The 15,591-nt window shown below is 34.1% G+C and overlaps 1 protein-coding gene and 1 long non-coding RNA gene across 2 annotated transcripts in view; one reads left to right on the forward strand and one right to left on the reverse strand.

Moving 5' to 3' along the window:
• The window catches only part of LOC134665515 (uncharacterized), a 130,056-nt gene that overhangs the window by 49,601 nt on the left and 64,864 nt on the right, over positions 1-15,591 (forward strand). The window lies entirely within an intron of this gene.
• LOC134665604 (uncharacterized) lies at positions 1,389-3,141 on the reverse strand. Its single transcript, XR_010098396.1, has 5 exons — positions 3,025-3,141; positions 2,783-2,934; positions 2,572-2,668; positions 2,120-2,427; positions 1,389-1,759 (listed from the first exon to the last, which is right to left on the reverse strand). It is a non-coding gene; the product is annotated as an uncharacterized LOC134665604 (long non-coding RNA).

Here is a 15,591-nt window from a genome sequence, read left to right on the forward strand (position 1 = left end):
TACATAATCATACTGTCAGATATGTAAAAATCTCACTTATGTAATTTTACATAATCTGTAAAATCTCATTTATGTAATTTTACATATCCGTAAAATTTCACTTACGTACTTTTACATTTTTTTCGGTAATATTACAGGGTAATTGTATGTTTTGTTACAAATTTCGTATGTATAAATACATAAAGTTTGTGTATTAGTAATGATTTTTATGTATGATTACATTTTATTCAGTAATATTACCGAATTATTATGTATTTTGTTACAGATTTCATGTGTAAAATTACACCAACTTAATGTATTATTAATGTTTTTTGAGTATTTTTACTTTTTATTCGGTAACATTACACAATTATTATGTGTTTTGTTACAGATTTCGTATGTAAAAATACATTAAGTTTTTGTATTATTAATGATACTTTATGTATATTTACATTGTATTTGGTAATATCACAGAAGTAATATGTGTTTTATTACAGATTTCGTATGTGAATTTACACAAAGTACATGTATTATTAATGATTTTTTTAAGTATTTTTCCTTTTTATTCGGGAATATTACCGAATTATTATGTATTTTGTTACAGATTTCGTCTGTAAAATTACACAAACTTTATTTATTATTAATGTTTTTTTAAGTATATTTACTTTTTATTCAGTAATATTACAAAATTATTGTGTTTTATTACAGTTTGCGTATGTGATTTTACCACAAACTTTATGTATTTTTAATGATTTTTAAGTATTTTTCCATTTTATTCGGTAATATTACTGATACAATTTATGTATTTTTACATAAGAAAACTGTGATTTTAAATATGGGCAAGGTAAAATTACTTGTTGTTTGTGTATTATTACCTGTAAAATTAGGTAATATTTCATGTTATTAGGGGATATTTTTCTGTAAAATTCAATACAAATTCTGTACATTTACGGTAATTCTCCGGATTTAGTTATTAACCATTCGTTAGTTTTTTTTCTTATGTATTTTAATTAATGCAGCCTGTCTGCAGACTGCATTTATTAAAGTACATAAGAAAACAAATACCAACTTGCTAATAGCAAAATCCTGAGAATTATCGATAGCATGTAAATGTACAAAATTTGTATTGAATTCTTTAGGAAATATCGCCTAATAACATGTAAAACGAACTAATTTTATCAGTCATAATATACAAACAACAAGCAATTTACAGTTTGGAGGTTATTTAATAAAAAACAAAATTACAAAGAAATAAATTTATTGATTTTCACACACTAAAATTATAGAGCACACGCGTATATACACGTCTACGTGCATATTATTATTATTTATTCTGTGACAGAGTACAAAAAGTAGAAGACATACGACACTATAAATTATATCTTAGTCTTATAAAAGTTTCGGTTAATAAGGCCTATGTGAATCTAATGCGTGAAACCTATACCATTTCAAGTAACGAATTGTCTGAAAATGACATTAATTATAGTTAGTTTTTTTAGCATTAGAAAGAACTTGCAAGAAGTTAAGCGATCTTGACATGTCTTTTAATTGAAAAACGCTTTTTAAAAATCAAAAACTATTACTTATGACTTCCTTCTTTAGGATTTATTTTAAAAATATACCTTTGTATATATTCTAATGTGTTTTGACAGTCCACTGGATATTCCATATTCAAGTTGCAGTAAGCCGCCATCAATAGTTGTAACGACGTAGGCAGAATCTCAGTTTCGCTAACAATCGTTTTTTCTACTAGCAAGTAATATAATTATATTTTCATTATCTGTGGACAAAAAACATAATGGTTAAAACAGGTAATATAATAGGCCCCCAAATTTAATACTTCCTCCTCAAATAAGATAATTTATCGTATTACGTTAAGTGGCACTACTAGTGAGTAAGGGTACAAGTCTCGGGCAGCGCAGTTTTAAAAGGGTGTAAGTTCCATGCCCCTTTTACAACTAAGCTGCGCGACACTTGTACCCTTTTTCACTAGGGCCACAGGTTTATTCAATACATTTACGTTTTAACACTGTATGTTTCATATAGATTATATTATGATTAATTATAAATTATATGAAACATACAGTGTTATGCTTCGCAGGTAAGGCATTTTATCATTGTAATAATAATTAAGTCTCACCTAAAAATACAATGTTAGGCGCAGCTATTTCGGATAGCTCTGCAACTTGAACCCTGGTTAATGGTTCCTGGAAAAGAAAAAGTTAATAAGATTAGTAAATGGAACTACTATATTTAGGATGGTACCTCATCTGGAAGAAAATGGATTATGAATTATATCTTGGGTATTGCTCTCCCTCTATGTGACGGATGATCAAAATAGCGTGGGCCTATGTTGCACCAAACCTGAGTTCCACTAGGTACAGCCAGGGTTCAGCATCAGCTCTATCTTGTCAACTACAAGCGTCAAATTTTTAAATTGACATCATACTGCAAAATAAATGTGGTTTGGGTCAGCACATTAATGCTTAACAGTAGGTATCCAATTATAGTCTATTCTACAATACACTACATTCTACAATTACACAAAAAATATTTCATTACGAAAAGTCAAATTAATTTAGATTTACTCACCTTTTTCAATGATATTTTTTAAAGTTGGGTCCATTATTGGAACAGCTTTCTTGATTGTTTGGTCTACTGACCAAATTTTAATAACGGGCATGTTTTACTGTAAAAGAATAACACAATTTATTAGTGTTTGTGACTATTTAATTAACCTACACAATCAAGCATGTACTAATATCGTTTTAAATTTAGATGTACTTAGCTAATAAATACTTACATTTTTTTAATGGCATACGACGAAAGCGGCTGCTCCAAGATTTTGTAGATCAGGTCTGATCCACCCTGGACGTGGACAGGACACGATATCAACTGGACTTTGTAAAGGACGCCGAGGAAACCGTTAGAAAAAAGTTGAACCGCGAACCCTTTCTGGAAGTACATAACGTTTTGAGGTCTAATGCAGATTTCACTAGATATTCGATGCAAGAAAGTAAAGGTATATCTAATACTTATATTTACCTGTTTTCTTGTATGCTATCTCCAATTTATTTACACGTTTACACAAGTACTACGTTCTACGCACAGCGAGTGAGCGAGCGCCATTTTGATGTGAACTCATGAACTGCGCAGCGCACAGCGCAGCTACAGGTTCGTGGCGGGGGGGGGGGTGCGCCTGACTAGCGATCGCGTGATCCATGTAGCTCGCGCGCCATTGGCGCGCGTTATAATATTGATCCGTGATTGGGTGTGTGCCAGTGCCGCACAAAATTCGTCCAATCCGCGAGTGCTAACGGATATGAATTCATATTTGAAGATTTATAGATTATTTTTCGAAATTAATAATTAGGTACACAATTTTACCAATAATTGCTGACATTGGTACATATAAATAACATCGTAAGTTTTGTTGCTTCCAACTTTGATGCTGTAATTCACATTAAGGGGTTCCCTGGAGCCAATGAATGACCTATCTGAATCCCTTAGTTTTCTAATTTTTTTTTGTAGCTTATCATACGGTAAAGTTGAAAAGAATTTATGTACGAAATAGGTATCATTTGATATTTACCAATCGCTTTTCGGTGAAGAGGAAAACATGGTGAGGAAACCGGACTAATTCCAACAAGTTTCCTAGTTTCCCCTCTGGGTTAGAAGGTCAGATGGCAGTCGCTTCTGTAAAAACTAGTGCCTACGCCAATTCCCGGGATTAGTTGCCAAGCAGTTCCCAGGCTCCCATGAGCTGTGGCAAAAAGCTGGGATAGCGCGAGGAAGATTTATTATCATAGGGTAAAGTGGCCTATTACCAGCCACCTGCATTAATCGTTGAATAACTTTTATAATATGTCCAAAACTACACGGAATGTTTGTAAGTATACACGGTGTAATATGAGGAAACCGAATAGCTTTAACCACGCATTTCTGAGGTCAAAAGAAAGAAAAAATGTAAGATGAGTTTAGGTATACTTCACCAAAAAAAAAAATTTTTGTTGTTTTGTTTTTTCAATTTCTTGAATGTACATGTACATAAAAATAAATGTTATTTGATGTTGATTGGTAAACTTTTCACTTAAAATTGATTTTTACATTTTTTTTTCGTAAAACCTACTTTTTGCAAAGCGTTACTTGTCACTTTTTGATATCTATCAAGTAGGATATTTTAGACTACGTCCCATAGCAGCAACATCACCATCAAAAAGGTCTTTTACACTGTAACAATAAAAACTTGTTTTTTTTTAATTAATATTATCTCTGAAACTAGGCGAATTTCAAAAAAATTTATAGGACATTTTTGTCTCTAAATATGATCAGGAATACGCAGTTAAAATTATTCGGTTTAAAATATTTCGGTTTCCTCATGTTACACGGTGTATTTGTCCGCGATTATCTCGCGTTTAGCTGAACCGATTTTGATGTGGTTTTCAGAAAAGTGTTTGTTACATTCGGGAGAAGGTATTAGTATACATAGAGCTGAGCTGATGCTGAACCCTGGCCGTACCTAGTGGAACCAGAAAAGACAAAACTGTGGAAAAATACAATTGGACAGCGCGGCAATGCCGCCAGCCTTCTTGGCACCCTGCCCAAAGGCACAGAGCTGGAGCCAGGTTTTTATTTATAATTTTAGTTTATATTGTAGTTAGTTGTAGCTTTATGTAGTTTTTAATTACATGTAGTTAATAATTTTTTGTAACATATTTGCTGTGACTTAATTTTTTAATAAAAAGAGACGTCATGATCGATTACCTTTTTTCTAATTGGGGCATTTTACCCTATCCCATATTTACTTAAAAATTAATTGGGAGGAAAACTAACTTTTTATCCCGCCAGGTGGGGGTGGCGAATTAGCGACTTTACCTCGCTTTGACATAAAAACTGTCAAACCACATACATTTTTTTGTAAGTTATTCTATTCTTGTAAAATTTTCTCAAAAATGCCTATGTCTGATATGAATATTTGACATATTTATTTTTAGAGACGTCAAAGACGAACCCAAATAAATAGGTACCTACCTAGATATGTATGTAGATTTCGTATTAAGTAACTAAGTATTTCTATCTTTACATAATATTAATGAATCTATTTATCTTTAAGTAGGTATTAGTAGTAACGATGTGGTGTGAGCACAAACCGATTTTGCCTAAAATTAATTAGGTAAGTACAGTCACCTGCAATAATATGTTACTCTTCGAAGGCCGCAATAATATGTGACACGCTCTTATGGCTCTACAGATAAGGTCGTGTCAGATATTTTTGCGGCCTTTGAAGAGTAACATATTATTGCAGGTGACTGTACCTACTTACTAAGTAAGTACCTAAGTACCTTCTTAATTTCGAGCGCACGGGCGGCATTCTCAGCAGGTTAAAACTTGTTCACGGAATTGTATTAGGGTATTCCACCTGTCCAGTTTCTGTTTCTTTGTCCAATGTGTGTTTTGTCTCACATTTTGCTTGAGAGAGAGAGTGAGATGCCATGACATTGGACAAACATATCATTGGACACATTACCGCACCGCACCAAGGTCATTGCGACGCACCCATAAGTAAGACCTTGACAACAACCTTGACAATGTCCTTGGTGCGGTGCGGTAATGTGTTAGCACTGTTAGCAGCTTTATGGTAACATTCCATTTCTAACCGCAGCTGCACTACCGGTACTGAACGCGTCGCTGTCATTGTCAATTTCCATAGTAAAATTGACAGTAATGCAGCTGCGGTTAGAAATGGAATGTTACCATTAGGCATTAAGTAGTTTGTGTTCTATTCTATGTATGTAGGTAAAGGATAACTCACGCTCACGTTAGACCGGGCCGCATCCGGGCCGGAGCTTCCGGCGCTTAGGTACGTTTCTATGACATGACAGGCGAACACGTGATGCATTCCATAGAAAACGATGCGCCGGAAGCTCCGGCCCGGGCACGGCCCGGTCTAACGTGAGTCACCCTTAATGGGTACTCGTATGTTACCAGACGAACTCGCGGGCAAGAGCTAGGAATTCATAAATGTGAAAAAAACCGGACAAGTGCGAGTGGGACTCGCCCACCGAGGGTTCCGTACTTTTTAGTACTTATTCTCTTTATTTATTTTTCTTCTTAAGTTAGGTTAATTATAATATGAATATAAAAGTAAAATATAAAAACACTTACAAAATAATAAAAAAAAGTTATAAACACACAGTACTTATTTATTGTTATCACTCACACTTAATAATGAGAGAGTGAGATGCACTGACATTGGACAAAGAAATTGAATGCAAATTTGACAGGTGGAATACCACCCTAAGGGCCCCTTGCACCATTCCACTAACCCGGGGTTAACCGGTTAAATCTGGAGTTACCTTGGTTACCAGTACAATTTGACACTGGATTAACGGTTTAACCGGTTAACCTCGGATTAGTGGGACGGTGCAAGTGGCGCTAAGTTAGTTAAGTAGTAGTTTGGTATTTTTACTTTTATGCTGTTTAACTTGTTTGAAATAAAATAAATAAAAATGTAATGTTAAGACACACATTGAAATAGTAAATTTGCAGAAAATTAAAGAAATATTGGAAAATTTCATTGTATTGTTTTTAATTTTACTAGCATTTTTCTGAATATTACATAATAGATAAGTAAATTTACATAAAAAAAAATTCACGAAAGTAGGTAAAATCACGACACTTTTATGTAAAGTTCCCCGCGGTACGCGTGTTGTTTGCTGTTGGTGCTGTTGTTGATGTGTTGTTGTTGGTAATGTTGTTGTTGCTGTTGTAATTGTGTAGTAGTTTGTTTTCCAAAGGGAAAAAGAAATAAAGTTGTACTTTTGCTAGGATAAAAAGATCCGCTTGCGAGCACTTCATTCCTGCAGCTCGGCCTTCGGCCTCGCGTGTTTGGGAAATCGAAAAGGACGCTCCGGGCCTTCGGCCCTACGCGGAGCTCGGCCTTCGACCTTCGCTCTGCCGTGTCACGCCTAACTCCGTTAACTCGAGTTACATGAGTTACGAATAACCAGTCTAAATCGTCTTAAAAACCATTAAATATATATCTTCTATAAGAAAATTTTGAAAATCTTCATTATTTACTGAGAAAAGCATATGGCTAACTCATGTAACTTAAGTTGTATGACTGACACAACCAAAATATCAACATCGTTTCTTAAGTACCGGAGTTAGGCATGACTGGCCGAGCGCTTGATTTATACGACAACAATATTCCTATAGTAATACGTGTCACGTCTGATCACGCGAATGTCATGTAACTTGACTTACATGACTTCGTGTGACCACTATAGTATGGAAGAGTTGATCATGCGGAAACATTTAATTCGACGAAAATGAAAACTATTCAATTATGCGAAACAAAAATTAAAGGGCCCAGTCTGTGACCATATTTCCTACATGTAGATTAGATAAAATAAAAAATTACGACGAACCGTCAACGATAACAGCATTTGAATCTTTAAAACTTTAAACGTAATTATCTCGAAACTCGACTTTTAAAGTTACATGAGATGCGCGTGACACGGCAGCGCTGGGTTTCGAAGCTCAGCGCCGCGTTAAAAACTGCCAGGGTCCCTCTATGACATTTGGTCGAGCACCACCTAGGTCTGACCGTTTGGCCGGCCCGTCCAACATTTTTCTGACCGGAAGCGGTAGACCAAAAGTCGGAATTTTCTGGAGATCACGAAACCGCCCTCTATATGAAACTGTCAAAGTCTAACACACCACGAACCTCCTTCTGGGAGAACAATTGTGTCATCAGTCAGTCGTATTGCAGCTTTATATAATATAGAAAAATACGTAGATAATAAAATTATTTTTGTCCCTGACATTCCATGTAATTTTGCAGATTTTATGTAAAAGTCCATTGTCTTAGTGATTACTATACAATACATATTGAATATGTAAAAAAAAACATATTCACGGCCTCCTTAGCCTATTAGTTGATAGTGACCCTGCCTATAAAGCAGGACGTCCCGGGTTTGCATCCTGGTCAGAGCATTTATTTGTGTGTCTATTATCACGTAATATATTTGTTCATCAGGAGTTATGGATGTTGCCTATGTATTCAAGAATGTATCGATTATACATTTATACCTAAAGTGCCCACAACACAATCCTTATTGAGCTTACTGTGGGACTAGGTTAATTTGTGTAAAATTGTCCTATATATTATTTATTTATTTTACCAGTAAATTTACAGAAAATATGTAGGTATACCATTAAGAAGATATTGGTAAATTTCATTATATTGTTTGTAATATTACTGACATGTTTCGGAATATTACATAAGACTTAAGTAAATTTACATAAAAATGTATTTTTCAAAAGAAATAATAAATTTGCGAGATGTTTATGTAAAATACCCGTTTCAATTGTTAAAAATCAATTGTAGTATTACAGATATTTATGTAAACGGGCATTTTTTAGTGACTATTACATATGTATCGTGTAAAAAGACCCATTTGAACAGGAAGTTTACAGAAAATTTGTAAAATTAAAAAAATGTTGGGAAATTTCATTATGTTTTTTGTAATTTTTCTGATATTTTTCGGAATATTACATAAGAAGTAAGTAAATTGTAATAAAAATGTGTTTCTCAATAAAAAATGGTAAAATTACGAGATTTTTATGTCAAATTCCCGATTTAATTGTTAAAAACACATTAAAAAAGTATTTGTCCCAAAAGTTCCATGTAATTTTACAGATTTTATGTAAACGTTCATCTCTTAGTAATTATTACATATTTATTATGTAATTATACCATTTAAACTGTAATTTCTACAGAATATATATGTAAAATGAAGAAATGTTGGGAAACTTCATAATGTTTTTTGTGATTTTAATGACATTTTTTGGAATTTTACATAAGACGTGAGTAACTTTACACAAAAATGTAATTTTCACAAAATTAGGTAAAATTATGAGATTTTTATGTAAAATACCCATTTTAATTGATATAAACACATAAAAAAATGTATTTGTCCCAAACATTCCATGTAATTTTACAGATTTTATGTAAACTTCTATCTCTTAGTGATTATTATATATTTATTATGTAAAGCGACACATTTAAACAGTAAATTTACAGAAAATATGTAAAATTAAAGAATTTTTTGGAAATTTTATATTATTGTTTGTAATTTTCCTGACATTATTCCGAATATTACATTACACGTAAGTAAATTTACACAAATATGTAATTTGAAAAAAAAATGGTAAAATTACGAGATGTTTATGTAAAATTCTCTTTTTAATTGTTAAAAACACATAAAAAAAAGTATTTGTCCCAAACATTCCATGTAATTTTACAGATTTAATGTAAACTTCCATCTCTTAGTGATTATTACATATATGTTATGTAAAAAGACCATTTAAACAGTAAATTGAACAGAATATATGTAAAATTAAAGAAATGTTGGGAAATTTCATAATGTTTTTTTGTAATTTTACTGATATCTTACGGAATATTACATAAGACGTAAGTCAATTTACATAAAAATGTATTTTTCACGAAAATAGGTAATATTGCGAGATTTCTAAGTAAAATTCCCTCTTCAATCGTAAAAAATACATACCAAAATGTATTTATCCCGAACATTCCATGTCATTTTACAGATTTTATGTAAATATTCATGGCTTAGTGATTATTACATAAATTTTATGTAAAACTATATAAAAATTATTGATTTTACCGAAAAAATGAAAATTTACGAGAATTACGTAAAATGTCATATTTTTCCGTAAATTTCCCAGATTTTTCGGTAATTTTACAGGATTATGTAATTTTTTTGCATGTAAAATTACATAATTTTTAACAGTGTATATGTTATTTTGTTATTATTATGCTACTAAATGTATTTGTATAGGTATACACGTTTATTGATTTTGTTTGCAAAAACTAAAATGGTTGAATTGAGAGCACCTTTTTGTTGGAAATGTGGGTTGGGCTATAGATATTTTAAGAGAAAAAGAAGATTTTATTTGTGGTTAAGTAATGAAAACGTTGATTTTTGAAACTTAAAACAGCCGTCATCGAATTAAACTGTTTGAGCCATACTAACATTGAATAATTTACGGTTTAGACTCACTTGTTTTTAGTCACTCGCGCGACATGTTTCGGAGAGCCTAGGTCTCCTGTTAAGACACCCGTTTTATTAATCCATTAAAAAATATCCTTAACTTCGCATATAACGCTAAAAACATGATAAAATACGTGACTTGATGAATTTTTTATCCGCAATACCAATCCGGCCGGATCCGCCGGATTGAGGCCAAAATCCGGCCGGATCCGGCCGGATTCAAAACCAGTCCGGATTGCAATCCCTAATCTGTATCATTCTCCGATACTGTAGGTAGCCAATCTCCGATTTTATTTAGGAAGCAACCAAGAAAACGCCGAGATAAGCAATGATTCTCAGTAGTGAACGCACAATGATATTTTTAATTATCCATTTAGTCTAGCAGCCGCTCGGCGAACTATCAAGTTATCAACGCTTTATATAGAGAGGTTATTGACATACGCTGAAACTTATGCTCCGCTTATGAGTTGCAGCGAAGACAAGTAAATAATAGACTGTAATTCAATACATGCTACATAGTGATATTTTAGAGCTCTCAGACAGCCCAATGCTATTTAGTGAATAATCAGAATAGATAGCGTTTGCGCTTTGCGAGACCTCTTTAAGTAGCGTTACGTTACTATATCTCTAATAACTCCATTCTGCAGTTCTATAGCAAGAGCTCAGAAGACGTTACTACGAGAGGAAGATGTTGAGGTAAAAGGCGCCCCTGACTCTCCTCGTTAAGCATAAGCTCAACAATATTGAAGTAAGTGATTGCAAGGAAATGAACAGTCTTTTCCGTTTACTCTTCACTGGTTGCGACGAGAGAAAGTGGCAGGGTGCCGGGCGGGTTACGCCGCGTGGACATGGCGACTGGCGACGTTATCTTCCGTCAATTCGTCTTTGCTAATTAATCCAGCTATCGTACGTGTAGCATCTCCTATCCACGGATATATGTCTAATAGACTTCCTAAACGCACCATCATCGCGTACCTTAGCAGCGGACATGCTTTTTTGAAGATGAATAAAGCCACCTAATAACTGCATGAGCGCAGGTCATATATGAGCGGTTACGTTAAGCTCTAATTTTGAATTAGTTTAGGGACTCCAATGTATCACTGTATGGTGACTGCTGACTGTTCTTAATGTATATCTCACTGTTGTCTATCATTGTTTTGGGCAATAAAGTGTATATTACGTACGTGACGTATGTTTTCATGACCCTGGTATGTCCTTAAACTACGTCCAAGACCACCGGTGGACGGGCAGCAGCGTCCCTCAAATTCGGTGTACTCGACTGCGATCGCCAACCCGCCTGCCAAGCGTGGCGATTATGGCATTCACCCCCCATAACAAGGGGGAGGCCTATGTTCAGCAGTGGACGTCTTATGGCTGAGATGATGATGATGATGTATGATTTCATGCAATTCGCGATACATGCTACTTGCTACATCTATTCTGATCTGCATCTTCAGCGCCGCGTTCGCGCCGGGCACTCCGCGACGCCAAGCGAAACTATCTAAATGCAATTCACACATGAACAGTGCTACAGAATGCACCGCCATTCTTCCCCGGTCGAGCGCTCTCCTCCGCATCACCATTCACATGCTAATTAACTTGATAGATTAATTGCCATAGATTACTACGAGGCTTTTATATGGGTATTGTCTTCTGAAGTTGTAATAACATCAAATTGGAGCAAGAAAACTATCAAATCATATTTTTTAATTTGTTGTATCTAAATTAATCTGTGTTCCGATCATTGATTTTATGTTTCTTATGGCTCCTCTACACGATGGGCCAACGCCGGCCACTCCAAAAGACGCAGCCATGCAGTAGAATGAGATAGCAATATCACTTGCTCCCTCTAAGGCATAAATGCCCTTGGAGTGGCCGGCGTTGGCCCATCGTGTAGAGGAGCCATTACATATATTGCACTGCCAATGTTATTCCAGTCTCATTGCAAATGAAAGAGTTCTATAACAGTCGAGAGTTAAGTAACCCGTTAGGGTGCACTAGTGAATGCAATTATTACCTATTTTTATTTTTATTAAAATTAAAATATTTTGATCATATATTAAAATATTTGTACATTATTACATTATTACTGTTACATTATTAAAAGATAACGCTCCAGAGTGTTGTAGAGACCTTCATTTTGAACATGTTTGTACCTCAGATGTAATAAAGGCGTTTAAATCAATTAATGTCAAAAAAACGAATGACCTCTGGGGAGTCTCTGTCCATGCTGTCAAATCCTTAGTAGAAATTGTAGCGCCTGACTTGGTAGTTATATTTAACAACAGTGTCGATTGCGGCGAGTTTCCTGATTTAATGAAACATAGTAAAATAACTCCTTTGTTTAAATCTGGTAGCAGCTCTGACCCCACTAACTTTAGACCGATATCTGTGCTACCAACATTCAGCAAGATTTTTGAAAAATTAGTTCTTTCACAATTAGTACGACATTTTAACGGCAATAATTTAATGCATAATAAGCAGTTTGGTTTCACACGGGGTCGCTCAACAACCGATGCTGGTGTTGAGCTAATTAAGCATATTTTCGATGCCTGGGAGGAGTCACGAGATGCTTTAGGTGTCTTCTGTGATTTGTCTAAGGCGTTCGACTGCGTTTGTCATGAAACATTGATCAGGAAACTACACTGTTATGGAGTTAGAGGATCGGCACTGAATTTACTTAAGTCCTACTTAAATGGTAGAATACAAAGGGTCGATGTGAGTGGACAGCGATCACCGGGGTCATTGGTCTCTATGGGTGTACCACAGGGGTCAATATTGGGGCCTTTCCTGTTCCTTATCTACATAAATGACTTGCCATTCCTTGTAAAGACCCACCATGACATAGTATTGTTTGCAGACGACACCTCACTTATTTTCAAAGTCAAACGACAGCAACAAGCGTACAATGATGTAAACGATGCTATTTCAAAGGTAGTAAATTGGTTCAATGTTAATAATTTATTGTTAAATGAGAAAAAGACTAAATGTATTCAGTTTGTCACTAGTAGTAACGTAAGGCATGTGCAAACAAGTGTCATTGTGAAGGATGAGGAATTGGAATTAGTTGATAGTACAGTTTTTCTTGGTATAACTTTAGATTCTAAACTTCAGTGGGGTCCCCATATTGCTACTCTTTCGAGTAGACTGAGTTCTGCAGCTTTTGCAGTGAGCAAAATCCGTCAGTTAACTGATGTGAAAACAGCTCGATTAGTATATTTTAGTTACTTCCATAGCATTATGGCATATGGTATTTTACTGTGGGGCGGTGCTTCAGAGATAAATACCATTTTTGTTCTGCAGAAGCGGGCTATTCGAGCAATATATAAATTGAACCATAGAGACTCACTTAGAGATAAATTCAAGGAAATTGACATAATGACAGTGCACTGTCAATATATTTATGAGAATATTCTGTATGTACATAAAAATATTGTTAATTTTAGGAAAAATTGTGACATTCATAATATTAATACTAGAAATAAACATAAGCTCGCAGTGCCCTTCACACGGCTCCATAAAATTAAAAAATCATTCATGGGTAATTGTGTAAGATTTTATAATAAACTTCCAAACCATATTACTGAATTATCAATTAATAAATTTAAAAATTATGTAAAGCGTAAACTTATTTCTAAAGCTTATTATACCACACAAGACTACATGAGTGATAAAACAACGTGGGATTAATGGTGACTCGAAATAGATAATTCAATGTATGTACTTCTTTGTTAAGTTTTATTGACATTTGTTATTGACATTTAGATTTTATTCTAGAAACATTCTAGACTAGTATTTTTTATACAATTTTTTTTTATGTTTGACGATCTTTTTGTGAAATTCTTAGTATTAAATTTGATCTGTATAATAATCCAATATTACTATGGAATAATATTAACTTCAATAAATTGCTCTGATAATTAGCTTAAGATAATATATTATTATGTAAAACGTTCATAAGTGCTTGTTACTAGGCCTACATGAATAAAGTATTTTTTGACTTTATTCTGACAAAATATTTTTTCATAATTTAAAAAAAAAATTGAATTCTGCTTTCTACGCTATTGGACGTCTAAAGCATACGTTATCGGAGCAAGGCCTCCTGACAGCATATTATGCATATTTCCATGCACACCTAACGAGAGGAATTGACCTTTGGGGCCTGGCGGCTGATAGGGACCGACCATTCATCCTACAAAAAAAGTTAATTAGACTGATATCACGAGTCCCTCAGGACGAACCTGCACGGCAGCTATTTGTTAACCTTAAGGTAATGACTGTACCTTCGCTCTTTATATTTGAGATAGGTAAATATGTGAGAAATAACCCTGATGAGTTTCCTATAAGCAAGACCTACTCTGCGAGAAGAAAACCTGCACTGTCGGTACCCACGCATAGACTCCAGGAGTCAGGGAAGTCCTTAAAGGTAGTAGGTGCCAAAATATATAATAAATTACCTGAGGTAATAAAAGAATTGAGTACTGAACGACGCTTCACACGTGAACTCAAAACGTTTTGCACAACAAAAGCATACTACTCGGTGAAAGAATTTTTGGATGAATGACTAAATATGTCGAAAGTCGAAACCATGAATGAATATGTATAGTTATAATTATAACTTTCATGACATGTCATCTTTATTCAATGAAATTGTGTTTAAATTATGTTTAGCATAATTCATTAATCATTATATTTAATCTAACTTGCATTGAAGCGTATTGACTTGTATATAAATGTAACATTCATTTAATATTATAATAATATGTTTGTTCCCCTAATTGTAAATAATTTATGAATATGACGATGTACAATTAATACAAATAAAATATATTCTATTCTATTCTATTCTATTCTATTCATAAAACATGCCAAATTTGAGTTAGGTACTAATCCACAACACTAATGTATACTACTAATCCACAACACCGCCATAACCTTAATGTATTTAACCAACCCTAAGGTTTTTTTGGACAAAAGAGCTTTTTAACACACTTTACAATGTATCTATAGGAACAAGCTTATTGTTTCACGCTACTCGAATTATACCGGGTGTGGCCTGTAACACGAGCAAATAATTAAAACATAATAGATTGTAATACTCCTCAAACGGTGATACTTTTGTTCAACAACTTTAAAAAAAATATGAAGTATTAGATGTCCCTATTTTTCATACAAAATAAATATTATCTTTAATGGACGCACTCTATAATCATTGTGATTGACGTTGCTTGTCACGCCTTAAACGTAACAAAATTCGCAATACATTGCGTCTTAGAATAAAGTTTAAAGTGTATTAAAAATCAAACCACAATTTATTTATAAAAGTTGCTGAACAAATGTTGGTCAGTATGAGGAGCACAGCCTACAGTTAAATATTTTGCTCGTGTTACAGGCCGCATACTGTACTTATATGTAAGACAGTTAAAGAAATGTCTGCTCCCATGCAGTCAACTATGTCAAATTGGTGATCGAAGCAGGCAAGGATTGCCATCCTTAAAGGCCAACGATTAAAGCAAAGTCTTCGTTCCTCCAT

Source organism: Cydia fagiglandana, chromosome 6, assembly GCF_963556715.1.
Source record: "Cydia fagiglandana chromosome 6, ilCydFagi1.1, whole genome shotgun sequence".
NCBI classification, from domain to species: Eukaryota; Metazoa; Arthropoda; class Insecta; order Lepidoptera; family Tortricidae; genus Cydia; species Cydia fagiglandana.